This window comes from Arachis hypogaea, chromosome 4 (genome assembly GCF_003086295.3).
Source record: "Arachis hypogaea cultivar Tifrunner chromosome 4, arahy.Tifrunner.gnm2.J5K5, whole genome shotgun sequence".
Classification (NCBI taxonomy): domain Eukaryota; kingdom Viridiplantae; phylum Streptophyta; class Magnoliopsida; order Fabales; family Fabaceae; genus Arachis; species Arachis hypogaea.
The window spans coordinates 37,083,272-37,098,445 of NC_092039.1; the positions used below are offsets into that span (position 1 = coordinate 37,083,272).

Below are 15,174 nucleotides of genomic sequence, written 5' to 3' on the forward strand. Positions count from 1 at the left end.
AGTTTTTAGCTGAATTCTTGCAAATCTGTGACACTGTCAAGACCAATGGGGTTGACCCTGATGTCTATAGACTTATGCTATTCCATTTTGCTGTAAGAGACAGAGCTAGAATATGGTTGGACTCACAACCTAAAGAAAGCATGAACTCTTGGGAAAAGCTAGTCAATGCCTTCTTGGCAAAGTTCTTCCCACCTCAAAAATTGAGTAAGCTTAGAGTGGAAGTCCAAACCTTTAGACAGAAGGAAGGTGAATCCCTCTATGAAGCTTGGGAAAGATACAAACAATTGATCAGAAAGTGTCCTTCTAACATGCTTTCTGAATGGAGCAACATAGGTATCTTCTATGATGGTCTGTCTGAACTGTCCAAGATGTCATTGGACAGCTCTGCTGGAGGATCTCTTCATCTGAAGAAGACGCCTGCAGAAGCTCAAGAACTCATTGAAATGGTTGCAAATAACCAATTCATGTACACTTCTGAAAGAAATCCTGTGAACAATGGGACGAATCAGAAGAAAGGAGTTCTTGAGATTGATACTCTGAATGCCATATTGGCTCAGAATAAAATATTGACTCAGCAAGTCAATATGATTTCTCAAAGTCTGTCTGGAATGCAAGCTGCACCAGGCAGTACTAAGGACGCTTTATCTGAAGAAGAAGCTTATGATCCTGAGAACCCATCAATGAAAGAGGTGAATTACATGGGAGAACCCTATGGAAACACCTATAACCCTTCATGGAGAAATCATCCAAATCTCTCATGGAAGGATCAACAGAGACCTCAACAAGGTTTCAACAACAATAATGGTGGAAGAAACAGGTTTAGCAATGGCAAGCCTTTTTTCATCATTTTCTCAGCAACAGATAGAGGATTCTAAGCAGAGCCACTCTGACTTAGCAACCATGGTCTCTGATCTAATCAAAACCACTCAAAGTTTCATGACTGAAACAAGGTCCTCCATTAGAAACTTGGAGGCACAAGTGGGTCAGCTGAGTAAGAAAGTTACTGAACTCCCTCCTAGTACTCTTCCAAGCAATACAGAAGAGAATCCAAAAGGAGAGTATAAGTCCATCAACATGGCCGAACTTGGAGAAGAGAAAGAGGCAGTGAGCGCCACTGAGGAAGACCTCAATGGATGTCCACTGGCCTCCAATGAGTTCCCTAATGAGGAATCATGGGAATCTGAGGCTCACACTGAGACCATAGAGATTCCATTGGATTTACTTCTGCCATTCATGAGCTCTGATGAGTATTCTTCCTCTGAAGAGGATAAAGATGTCACTGAAGAGCAAGTTGCTAAGTACCTTGGAGCAATCATGAAGCTAAATGACAAGTTATTTGGTAATGAGACTTGGGAGGATGAACCCCCTTTGCTCACCAAAGAACTGGATAACTTGACTAGGCAGCGATTACCTCAAAAGAGACAGGACCCTAGAAAGTTCTCAATACCTTGTACAATAGGCACCATGACCTTCAAGAAGGCTCTGTGTGACCTAGGGTCAAGCATAAACCTCATACCTCTCTCTGTAATGGAGAAGCTAGGGATCTTTGAGGTGCAAGCTGCAAAAATCTCACTAGAGATGGCAGATAATTCAAGAAAACAAGCTTATGGACTTGTAGAGGATGTTCTGGTAAAAGTTGAAGACCATTACATCCCTGCTGATTTCATAGTCCTAGAGACTGGGAAGTGCATGGATGAATCCATCATCCTTGGCAGACCCTTCTTAGCCACAGCAAAGGCTGTGATTGATGTTGATAGAGGAGAATTGATCATTCAAGTGAATGAAGAATCCCTTGTGTTTAAGGCTCAAGGATATCCCTCTGTAATCTTGGAGAGGAAGCATGAAGAGCTTCTCTCAAAACAGAGTCAAACAGAGCCCCCACAGTCAAACTCTAAGTTTGGTGTTGGGAGGCCTCAACCAACTTCTAAGTTTGGTGTTGAACCCCCACATTCAAACTCTAAGTTTGGTGTTGGGAGGTTCCAACATTGCTCTGTGTACCTGTGAGGCTCCATGAGAGCCCACTGTCAAGCTAATGACATTAAAGAAGCACTTGTTGGGAGGCAACCCAATGTTATATTTATCTAATTTCCTTTGTTATTTTATGTTTTCTGTAGGTTGATGATCATGGAAAGTCACAAAATCAATTGAAAAAGCAAAAACAGCATGAAAAACAGAAAGAAAAATAGCACACCCTGGAAGAAAAACTTGCTGGTGTTTAAACGCCAGTAAGGGCAGCAAATGGGCGTTTAACGCCCAGTCTGGCACCATTCTAGGCGTTTAACGCCAGAAAGGGGCTCCAGACTGGCGTTAAACGCCAGGAAAGGGCAAGAAGCTGGTATTAAATGCCAGAAATGGGCACCAGCCCGGCGTTTAACGCCAGAATTGGCATAAAGGGCATTTTTGCTTGCCACTTGGTGCAGGGATGAATTTTCCTTGACACCTCAGGATCTGTGGACCCCACAGGATCCCCACCTACCCCACCACTCTCTCTCCTCTTCACCCATTCACCAATCACCTCAACACCTCTTCCCCAAAAACCCCTCCCCTATCAAATTCCACTATTCTCCTCACCACTCACATCCATCCTTCATAAAATCTCACCTACCTCACCATTCAAATTCAAACCACTTTCCCTCCCAACCCACCCTCACATGACCGAACCCTACCCCTCTCTCCACCCCTATATGAACCCATCTTTACTCCTTCATTTTCACACAACCAAAACACTACTTCTCCCCCTTGGCCAAACCACAAAGCCACCTCCATCTCCTCTATTTCTTCTTCTTCTACTCTTTTCTTTCTTCTTTTTCTCGAGGACGAGCAACCCTTCTAAGTTTGGTGTGGTAAAAGCATTTCTTTTTATTTTTCCATAACCATTTATGGCATCTAAGGCCGGAGAAACCTCTAGAAAGAGGAAAGGGAAGGCAAAAGCTTCCACCTCCAAGTCATGGGAGATGGAGAGATTCATCTCAATGTTGCATTAAGACCACTTCTATGAAGTTGTGGCCATGAAGAAGGTGATCCCCGAGGTCCCTTTCAAACTCAAAAAGAGTGAATATCTGGAGATCCGACATGAGATCCAAAGAAGAGGTTAGGAAGTTCTTACCAATCCCATTCAACAAGTCAGAATCTTAATGGTTCAAGAGTTCTATGCCAATACATGGATCACCAAGAACCATGATCAAAGTGTGAACCTGGACCCAAAGAATTGGCTTACAATGGTTCAGGGGAAATGCTTGGATTTTAGTCCGGAAAATGTAAGATTGGCATTCAACCTGCCCATGATGCAAGGAGATGAACACCCTTACACTAGAAGGGTCAACTTTGATCAAAGGTTGGACCAAGTCCTCATAGACATTTGTGAAGAGGGCACTCAATGGAAGAGAGATTCAAGAGGGAAGCCGGTTCAACTGAGAAGGCATGACCTCAAGCCCGTGGCTAGAGGATGGTTGGAGTTTATCCAACGCTCAATAATTCCCACTAGCAACCAGTCCGAAGTTACTATAGACCGGGCTATCATGATTCATAGCATCATGATTGGAGAGGAAGTAGAAGTTCATGAGGTTATATCCCAAGAACTTTATAAGGTGGCGGAAAAGTCCTCTACCTTGGCAAGGTTAGCTTTCCCTTATCTTATTTGTCACCTCTGTTATTCAGTTGGAATTGACATAGAGGGAGACATCCTCATTGATGAAGACAAGCCCATCACTAAGAAGAGGATAGAGCAAACAAGAGATCCCACTCACCATGAAATCCCTGAGATACCTCAAGGGATGCACTTTCCTCCACAAAACTATTGGGAGCAAATCAACACCTCCCTAAGAGAATTAAGTTCCAACATGGGACAACTAAGGGTGGAGCACCAAGAACATTCCATTCTCCTCCATGAAATTAGAGAAGATCAAAGAATCATGAGAGAGGAGCAACAAAGGCAAGGAAGAGACATTGAGGAGCTCAAGCACTCCATAAGATCTTCAAGAGGAAGAACAAGCCGCCATCACTAAGGTGGACCTGTTCTTTAACTTCCTTGTTCTTTATTTTCCTGTTTTTTGAATTTTTATGCTTATGTTCATCATCTATGTTTGTGTCTTATGATCATTATTGTCTTAGTGTCTATGCCTTAAAGTTATGAATGTCCTATGAATCCATCACCTTTCTTAAATGAAAAATGTTCTTAATTGGAAAAGAGAAGAATTTCATGAATTTTGAATTTTATAACAGATTAATTATTTTGATGTGGTGGCAATACTTTGACTTCTGAATGTATGCTTGAACAGTGCATATGTCTTTTGAATTTGTGGTTCATGAATGTTGGCTCTTGAAAGAATGATGAAAAAGGAGACATGTTACTGAGGATCTGAAAAATCATAAAAATGATTCTTGAAGCAAGAAAAAACATTGAATTAAAAAAAAACGAAAAAAAGGGGAAAAGAAAAAGAAAAAAAATAAAGTTGTGATCCAAGGCAAAAAGAGTGTGCTTAAGAACCCTGGACACTTCTAATTGGGGACTCTAGCAAAGCTGAGTCACAATCTGAAAAGGTTCACCCAGTTATGTGTCTGTGGCATGTATGTATCCGGTGGTAATACTAGAAGACAGAGTGCTTTGGGCCACGGCCAAGACTCATAAAGTAGCTATGTTCAAGAATCATCATACTTAACTAGGAGAATCAATAACACTATCTGGATTCTGAGTTCCTATAGAAGCCCATCATTCTGAATTTCAAAGGATAAAGTGAGATGCCAAAACTATTCAGAGGCAAAAAGCTAAAAGCCCCGCTCATCTAATTAATACTGATCTTCATAGTTATTTTTGGAATTCATTGCATATTCTCTTCTTTTTATCTTATTTGATTTTCAGTTGCTTGGGGACAAGCAACAATTTAATTTTGGTGTTGTGATGAGCGGATAATTTATACGCTTTTTGGCATTGTTTTTAGTATGTTTTTAGTATGTTTTAGTTAGTTTTTATTATATTTTTATTAGTTTTTATTTAAAATTCACTTTTCTGGACTTTACTATGAGTTTGTGTATTTTTCTGTGATTTCAGGTATTTTCTGGCTGAAATTGAGGGACCTGAGCAAAAATCTGATTCAGAGACTGGAAAGGACTGTAGATGCTGTTGGATTTTGACCTCCCTACACTCGAAGTGGATTTTTTGGAGCTACAGAAGCCCAATTGGCGCGCTCTTAACTGCGTTGGAAAGTAGACATCCTGGGCTTTCTAGAAATGTATAATAGTTCATACTTTGTTCGCGATTTGATGGCCCAAACAGGCGTTCCAATTCAGCTCAAGAATTCTGGCGTAAAACGCCGGAACTGCAACAAGAATGGGAATTAAACGCCCAAACTGGCACAAAAGCTGGCGTTTAACTCCAAGAAAAGTCTCTACACGAAAATGCTTCAATTCTCAGTCCAAGCACTCACCAAGTGGGCCCAGAAGTGGATTTTTATGTCATTTACTCATATTTGTAAACCCTAGGCTACTAGTTCTCTATAAGTAGGACCTTTTGCTATTGTATTTTCATCTTTTGATCATGTTTTTATGATTGAACCCTCTTCGGGAGGCTGGCCATTCGGCCATGCCTAGACCTTGTTCTTATGTATTTTCAACGGTGGAGTTTCTACACACCATAGATTAAGGTGTGGAGCTCTGCTGTACCTCGAGTATTAATGCAATTACTATTGTTCTTCTATTCAATTCGGCTTATTCTTGTTCTAAGATATCACTTGTTTCTCAACTTGATGAATGTGATGATTCGTGACACTCATCATCATTCTCACCTATGAATGTGTGCCTGACAACCACCTCCGTTCTACCTTAGATTGAGTGGATATCTCTTGGAACCCTTAATCGGAATCTTCGTGGTATAAGCTAGAATTGATGGTGGCATTCAAGAGAATCCGGATGGTATAAACCTTGTCTGTGGTATTCTGAGTAGGATTCGAGGATTGAATGACTGTGACGAGCTTCAAACTCGTGATTGTGGGGCATTAGTGACAGACGCAAAAGAATCACTGGATTCTATTCCGACATGATCAAGAACCGACAGCTGTATAGTCGTGCTGTGACAGAGCGCGTTGAACATTTTCACTGAGAGGACGGGACTGTAGCCATTGACAACGGTGATGCCCAACATACAGCTTGCCATGGAAAGGAGTAAGAAGGATTGGATGAAGACAGTAGGAAAGCAGAGAGACAGAAGGGACAAAGCATCTCCATACGCTTATCTGAAATTCTCACTAATGAATTACATAAGTATCTCTATCTTTATTTTATGCTTTATTCATAAATCATTCATAACCATTTGAATCTTCCTGACTGAGATTTACAAGATGACCATAGCTTGTTTTATACCAACAATCTCCGTGGGATCGACCCTTACTCGCGTAAGGTTTATTACTTGGACGACCCAGTGCACTTGCTGGTTAGTTGTGCGAAGTTGTGATAAAGAGTTGAGATTGCAATTAAGCGTACCATGTTGATGGCGCCATTGATGATCATAATTTCGTGCACCAATCTGCTGATCTCTGTTGGAATGCAAAAGATGCCTAATGAATTGAGCTAGCAACTGAAGATAAGAACAAACCTGGATTCTTGACGTGCTTCCTTGTGCACTTGAAACTTGATTTGTTCCCTCCATATATAAAAAATCCAAATTAAAGTTAATTAATTTGCTATACTATGTCATTTGCCAAACATGTAATAATTAAGGCTATATATATAGCTTCCTTCTTTTTCTCTATGCATATACAAGTAGAACCATATACTTTGCTCTCTTGTAACCTCTAATTAAAGAACCATATACTACTTTTGTGTTTCTCTTCTCAATGATATTCTTTTGATCTTTTTTTTTATTTTATATTTTTCTTACCTATCAGGTCTCTTCCAATAGTGTACATGACAAATCTCCTCGATCGTCCTATTTTTCAGAGCATCTCACTTCTTATTTAATTTACAATTTCCATCATCACTTGAGTGAGGTGACAGAATCATCTAATCGTTTTAATTTCTATGCATAAGAACTATTCAATGGTTTTTTCTATACAGAAGCAAACTTGATTTATAGAATTATTCGTGACAGAAATATATTAAGGAATCTCGATTTTCTTGTCTTACTGGAGGCAATTAAGGAAGCAATAAAGAATCATAACCAATTAGTTCCATGTGATGGCAATGACTGCATTTCATTTTTTCTATTACCCAAACAAATATGGTTTAGAACAACAAGCAACCTCTACTCAATTCATATTTCAGTAAACAACAACTGAATCACTTGAACTAAACCAAACTTCAAATTTCACTGATAACAGGCAATTAGTGTACCAAACCCCCAAATTAAAAACCCTAAATCGGAACCCTAAACCTCCAATTTCAGAACCAAATGAAAATCAATACATACCTTCTCGACGATGGTGAGCACAGAGAAAACAATGATGCTAAGCGCGTGGCGACGGTCGGCTCAGAGACAACAAGGGTGAGATGCAACGGTGAGAGCAGAGACAACTAGGTTGAGCGGCGACAGTGAGCGCAGATACGACGATGTGACTAGTGATGGTGAGAGCAGAGACTACGAAGGTGTGGGAACAATGAGCATAGTAGTAGATAAACGGTATGGGCGGCGCGCTACGATTAGTGCAAGAAGGCGACTTGGAGCGACGGTCAGTGGTTAGTGGTGAGTGGTGTGTGGCAGTGAGTGGTGAGTGGGGGGTCAATGGTGACTGGGGTACGATCTTCGTGATGGTGAGGGCTTTCGATTCGCGTGATGCAGGAGGGTTTTCTGAAAGGGTTTTCTTCGCGCGGTGAGTGGTGACGATGAGCTAAGGGTAATGACGAGCTGAGTGTTTTCAGAGGGTTTTCTTCTCGAAAAGGTAAAAGGGTGATGATCCACGAGCTGAGTGTGAGCTGAGGGTTTTCTTTGTGAAAGGTGAAATGGTTTTCTTCTCTTGGAGGGAAAATTTTCACTAAGTGTGAGCTGAGTGTGCGTCCTTATTACGCCAAGAAAAAGTTAAGAGGGAAAAAATTCACAAGTGTTAAGTTTTAAGTTCTAGATACATTAGGCATCACTTTTAAAACGCACCCAAAACTTAATAAATAGGCTACCCTCTAAAAGCGTTCTCTTTGATACGAAAAGTGAATCTATAGGTATCAATCTACGGCTACGCTTTATAAGTGATTTCTATAATACCTAAGGCTACACTTTTTAAATGATGCCACAATTGTGTATTCTTTTCTCTTATAAAAAGGCAACACGGAGAAAAGCGTAGCCTATTCTATTCATAGAATAGGCTACGCTTTTCAAATGTAGTTTAAAAAAAGTGTGGCTGAATGGGTATTTTTCTTGTAGTGCAGCGTGCCACGCCCATAGTGGGGATCAAAATTACTCCTCTGGAATTTAAGCCTGGCGTGCCACGCCCAAGACACCAAGTGGCATTCCCTCTTTAAGATCTTGGCTTCACAAACTTGGCGTGCCACGCCCAGAGCTCCAAGTGGCACGCCCATTGTTGAGAGTTGGTTCAAAAGCTTGGCGTGCCATGCCCAGAGCTTCAAGTGGCACGCCCAACTTCACACAGCCAGCTTTATTTGCTATTTCCTTCCCCTTTTATTGCTCTTTTCACCTAAAATTCAGCACAAATCCATTTCAAAGTAATTTACCATAATATATATCACTTGGTTCATGAAATTGCATTGATTCGATGAGATTATTTTCTTTTTATGGCCCTTTTAGATAAGAAAAAGGGTACATGATGCGCAGTCATCACAACACCAAACTTAAACTTTGCTTGTTCTCAAGCAAATAAAGAATCATGCAATAAAGTTTGACAAACCAAGGTGAGAAGAATAGCAATATTTATGTTCATGGTTGGCTAGTTTCTTAGGCATGCTACAATCACAAAGCAATTCAAATGATTGATGCTTCTATCTAACTCATTTTATGAAATCTTTTTCCTTATGTTCCTTCCTTGAAACAAGCTTTTCATTCTTCTTTTAGCTTAACTTTTTGGGTGCTTTGCACCATGTGTTGAAAGCTACGACTCTAAATGCTTTGTTTTCAAGTATTACCACTTGATACATAAGCACCACAAGCATTTAATTAGAGGACTCTTTAAGCTCATTTGTTTCTTTTCTTTACTCTCTAATCATTGATGCTCAGAGCCTTGAGCTTTGAGGGAGTTCTTTTGCACTTGAGCCTAGCCTTGGCTCTAAGTGTTTTGTTTTCAAGCTGTTTGCTTGATACATAAACACCACAAGTACTTAACAATGGTCATTGGTATTCAGAGCCTTCAGCTTTCTCATTCTTTCCCTTTTCTTTTTTTCTTGCCTCAATTGCATTTTGCTTCTTCAAGGTTTTCATGATTTCAAAAATTTCATAAAATGTCCTAGATGAAAACTTCAATTAAACAAAATTCAAATGCAATTGAGCAACAATAGTCATGCTAGCCTTCTAATACTTATATGCTCATTCTAGATTCTTCTTTAATTACCTTGTTTGTTTATGATCATGATTCTTAGTTACTTTGAACTCACAAAACTTAAGATGGTAGTCATAATGTCATAGCACATGTTACAATTTAGCAATCAAGCTATGCTTATTCACAACACACATTCATACAAGAAAAATAAGAGACAATCATGCAATTTAAAGTGCTGAAAACAAATAAGAGGAAAAGAAACTTTACCACCTTGTAGTTCATCTTCATTGTTGTTGTCACTTTCCTCCTATTCTTCCCCTTCCCACACCAAACTTAGAATGATTGCTTGTCCTCAAGCAACAAATAAAACAGTGGTGATGGGGTCTATGATGGTTCATGAATGTCTTAAATAATGGAATGTGAGTAATGCATGTGCTCAAGCAATTAAAGATAAGGATACAATAAGGGCACAAGAAGTAAAAACAGAGACAATGTGATTGCATTAATAAGTGGTGTATGCATGGTACTTTGCATGAAAAATAAGTGGCAACACCAAACTTAGTGTGACACCTTTATTTTAGAATGATGCAAGTACCTAGTGAAGAATGAAAATCAAAATGTTGCATGGCAACTGGTGCACGAAATTGCAATCACACTTTTGCAACTCCGCACAACTAACCAGCAAGTGCACTGGGTCGTCCAAGTAATACCTTGCGTGAGCAAGGGTCGATCCCACGGAGATTGTCGGCTTGAAACAAGCTATGGTTATCTTGTAAATCTTAGTCAGGATATCAGAAATTATCAGGATTGATTGTGAAAAGCAAAAGAACATGAAATGGTTACTTGTTTTGCAGTAATGGAGAATAGGTTGAGGTTTTGGAGATGCTCCATCTTCTGAATCTCTGCTTTCCTACTGTCTTCTTCATCAAACACGCAAGGCTCCTTCCATGGCAAGCTGTATATAGGGTTTCACCGTTGTCAATGGCTACCTCCCATCCTCTCAGTGAAAATGTTCCTATGCTCTGTCACAGCATGGCTAATCATCTGTCGGTTCTCGGTCAGGCCGGAATAGAATCCAATGATTCTTTTGCGTCTGTCACTAACGCCCTGCCTGTTAGGAGTTTGAAGCACGTCACAGTCATTCAATCATTGAATCCTACTCAGAATACCACAGGCAAGGTTTAGACCTTTCGGATTCTCTTGAATGCCGCCATCAGTTCTAGCTTATACCACGAAGATTCTGGTTAAAGAATCCAAGAGATAACTACTTAATCTAAGGTAGAACGGAGGTGGTTGTCAGGCACGCGTTCATAGTTGAGAATGATGATGATTGTCACGGATCATCACATTCATCCGGGTTAAGAACAAGTATTATCTTAGAATGGAAGCAAGCATGATTGAATGAGAAACAGTAGTAATTGCATTAATCCATCAAGACACAGCAGAGCTCCTCACCCCCAACCATGGGGTTTAGAGACTCATGCCGTGAAAGGTGTAAAGTGTCATGAGGTACAGATACAATGTCAAATGATCCTATTAATAGTAAACTAGTAGCCTAGGGTATACAGAGATGAGTAAATGACTTAAAAATCCACTTCCGGGCCCACTTGGTGTGTGCTTGGGTTGAGCAATGAAGCATTTTCGTGTAGAGACCTTTTCTGGAGTTAAACGCCAGCTTTCATGCCAGTTCCAGCGTTAAACGCTGGAATTTCTGAGGCTGATTTGCTACGCCGGTTTGGGCCATCAAATCTTGGGAAAAGTATGAACTATTATACATTGCTGGAAAGCCCAGGATGTCTACTTTCCAACGCCGTTAAGAGCGCACCAATTGGGCTTCTGTAGCTCCAGAAAATCCACTTCGAGTGCAGGGAGGTCAGAATCCAACAACATCTGCAGTCCTTTTCAGTCTCTGAATCAGATTTTTGCTCAGGACCCTCAATTTCAGCCAGAAAATACCTGAAATTACAGAAAAACACACAAACTCATATTAAAGTCCAGAAAAGTGAATTTTAACTAAAAACCAATAAAAATATACTAAAAACTAACTAGATTATACCAAAAACATACTAAAAATAATGCCAAAAAGCGTATAAATTATCCGCTCATCACAACACCAAACTTAAATTGTTGCTTGTCCCCAAGCAACTGAAAATTGAAATAGGATAAAAAGAAGAGAATATACTATAGACTCCAAAATATCAAGGAAACATAGCTCCAATTAGATGAGCGGGACTAGTAGCTTTTTGCCTCCGAACAGTTTTGGCATCTCACTCTATCCTTTGAGGTTCAGAATGATTGGCATCTATAAGAACTCAGAACTCAGATAGTGTTATTGATTCTCCTAGTTAAGCATAATGATTCTTGAACATAGCTAGTGTATGAGTCTTGGCTGTGGCCCAAAGCACTCTGTCTTCTAGTATTACCACTGGATACATACATGCCACAGACACATAATTGGGTGAACCCTTTCAGATTGTGACTTAGCTTTGCTAGAGTCCCCAATTAGAGGTGTCCAGGGTTCTTAAGCACACTCTTGTTGCCTTGGATCACAACTTTATTTCTTTTTTTTTCTGTTTCTCTTCTCTTTTTTTTTCGAATTTTTTTTTGTATCCACTGCTTTTTCTTGCTTCAAGAATCAATCTAATGATTTTTTAGATCCTCAATAACAGTTCTCTTTTTCCTCATTCTTTCAAGAGCCAACAATTTTAACATTCTCAAAACAACAAATTCAAAAGACATATGCACTGTTCAAGCATTCATTCAGAAAACAAAAAGTATTGTCACCACATCAAACTAATTCAACTAGTTTCAAGGATAAATTTCGAAATCCTGTACTTCTTGTTCTTTTGTGATTAAAGCATTTTTCATTTAAGAGAGGTGATGGACTCATAGGACATTCATAGCTTTAAGGCATAAAATTTCAATTTTATTAATTATGAATTAAGAACAAGACTCAAAGATAGATATAAGATGAGACTAAAAAAGAAAAATAGAAAATAAAACAAAAGGAAAAAAAACGCAAAAAATAGGCTCCTAATGATAGAGGTTTTCACAGAGTTAGGACTCAACAACCTTGATTTTGAGAAGTGGATGCTCCCTCAACTTGAGAGGAGAGCTTTTGGCGTTTCAACTCTTGGAGTTCACGCCCCTGCTTCTCTTGTTCCTTCAGCAATTTGCAGAGCATGCAGTTCTGATTCTGCTGTTCTTCCTTCAGTTGCTCCATAGTCTCTTGCAACTTGGTGATAGATGCTTCTAGGCTGGTCCAGTAGTCAATTCTTGGGAATTCAGGGAGGAATTCCTGCGCCCTCCTCTTGATAGAGTTGTCTTGCAATTGTCCTTCCATTGACTTCTTGGTGATTGGGTGTTCAATGGGTATGAACTCATCTACTCCCATCTTCACCCCAGCCTCTTTACAGAGCAAGGAGATCAAGCTTGGGTAAGCCAATTTGGCTTCAGTGGAATTCTTATTTGCAATTGTGTAGATCTCACAAGCAATCACATGATGAACCTCCACTTCTTTTCCAAGCATAATGCAATGAATCATCACTGCTCTCTTGATGGTGACCTCAGAACGGTTGCTAGTGGGCAATATGGAACGCCCAATAAAGTCTAGCCAACCTCTTGCAATTGGTTTGAGGTCTCCCCTCTTGAGTTGGTTTGGGACACCCTTTGAATTGGTTATCCACTTAGTTCCAGGGAGGCATATGTCCTCTAGAACTTGATCCAACCCTTTATCTGCTCTCACCATCCTCCTATTAAAGGATTCAGGATCATCTTGCAGTTGAGGTAGTTTGAAGATTTCTCTTATTTTGTCCAGATGGAAGTACATAACTTTCCCTCTGACCATGGTTCTGTAGGTATGGTAAGCAGTTCCAGTCATTCTCTGCTTATCTGTCAGTCACAGATTTGAGTAGAATTCCTGAACCATGTTCCTTCCAACCTTTATTTCAGGATTGGTTAGAACTTCCCATCCTCTGTTTCGAATTCGCTCTTGGATCCCTGGATATTCATCTTCTTTCAGATCAAATTTAACTTCCGGGATCACTGACCTCCGACCCATTATTTTGTGATAATGGTCTTCATGTTCCTTGGTTAAGAACTTCTCTTGATTCCAAAGATTCTTTGGATTATTCTCTTTCTTTCCTCTTAAATTGGTTTGTTTTCCCTTAGGAGCTGGTGCACGAATTTGTGATTCGCACAACTAACCAGCAAGTGCACTGGGTCGTCCAAGTAATACCTTACGTGAGTAAGGGTCGATCCCACGGAGATTATTGGTTTGAAGCAATCAATGTTTATTTTATTAATCTTATTCAGGAGGCCAATAAAGTTATTTGGATTTAGTTGTAAGAAGTCAAAGTATTTAAAATTGTAAGTTAAAATAATATAGAATAATAGCGTTACTTGTTGTGCAGTAATGGGGAATATGTTGGAGTTTTGGAGATGCTTTGTCCTTTGAACTTCAACTCTTCCTTGAAATCCTTCAACACACGCAAGGCTCCTTCCATGGCAAGCTCTATGTAGGGTGTCACCGTTGTCAGTGGCTACTTCCCATCCTCTCAGTGAAAACGTTCCTATGCTCTGTCACAGCACGGCTAATCATCTGTCGGTTCTCAATCAGGTTGGAATAGAATCCATTGATTCTTTTGCGTCTGTCACTAACGCCCAGCCCTCAGGATTTTGAAGCACGTCACAGTCATTCAATCCCAGAATCCTACTCGGAATACAACAGACAAGGTTTAGACTTTCCAGATTCTCATGAATGCCGCCATCGATCCGGCTTATACCACGAAGATTCTGATTAAGGAATCTAAGAGATATTCATTCAATCTGATGTAGAATGGAGGTGGTTGTCAGGCACACGTTCATGGATTGAGGAAGGTGATGAGTGTCACGGATCATCACCTTCTTCACAATTAAGCGCGAATAAACATCTTAGATAAGAACAAGCGTGTTTGAATGGAAAACAAAGGAATTGTATTAAATCATCGAGACGCTGCAGAGCTCCTCACCCCCAACAATGGAGTTTAGAGACTCATGCCGTCAAAAGATATGTAATTCAGATCTGAAAATGTCATAAGGTACAAGATAAGTCTCTAAACGTTGTTTAAATAGTAAACTAGTAACCTAGGTTTACAGAAAATGAGTAAACAAAGATAATTGGTGCAGAAATCCACTTCTGGGGCCCACTTGGTGTGTGCTGGGGCTGAGACTAAAGCTATCCACGAGTAGAGGCCTTTCTTGGCGTTAAACTCCAGGTTATGACGTGTTTTGGGCGTTCAACTCCGGATCATGACATTTTTCTGGCGTTTAACTCCAGACAGCAGCATGAACTTGGCGTTCAACGCCAAGTTACGTCGTCTATCTTCGCGCAAAGTATGGACTATTATATATTTCTGGAAAGCCCTGGATGTCTACTTTCCAACGCCGTTGAGAGCGCACCAATTGGACTCCTGTAGCTCCAGAAAATCCATTTCGAGTGCAGGGAGGTCAGGATCCAACAGCATCAGCAGTCCTTTTTCAGCCTAACTCAGATTTTTGCTCAGCTCCCTCAATTTCAGCCAGAAAATACCTGAAATCACAGAAAAACACACAAACTCATAGTAAAGTCCAGAAATATGATTTTTGCCTAAAAACTAATGACATTCCACTAAAAACTAATTAAAACATACTAAAATCTACATGAAATTACCCCCAAAAAGCGTATAAAATATCCGCTCATCACAACACCAAACTCCAAATCCTGCCCTGCCCTCCGCAAGGGCAG

General features: G+C 40.1%; 1 non-coding gene across 1 annotated transcript; it reads right to left on the reverse strand.

The window, feature by feature from the left end:
• Positions 1 to 206: 206 nt before the first annotated feature.
• LOC112799218 (small nucleolar RNA R71) lies at positions 207 to 314 on the reverse strand. Its single transcript, XR_003200794.1, has one exon. It is a non-coding gene; the product is annotated as a small nucleolar RNA R71 (small nucleolar RNA).
• Between the last annotated feature and the right edge of the window lie 14,860 nt (positions 315 to 15,174).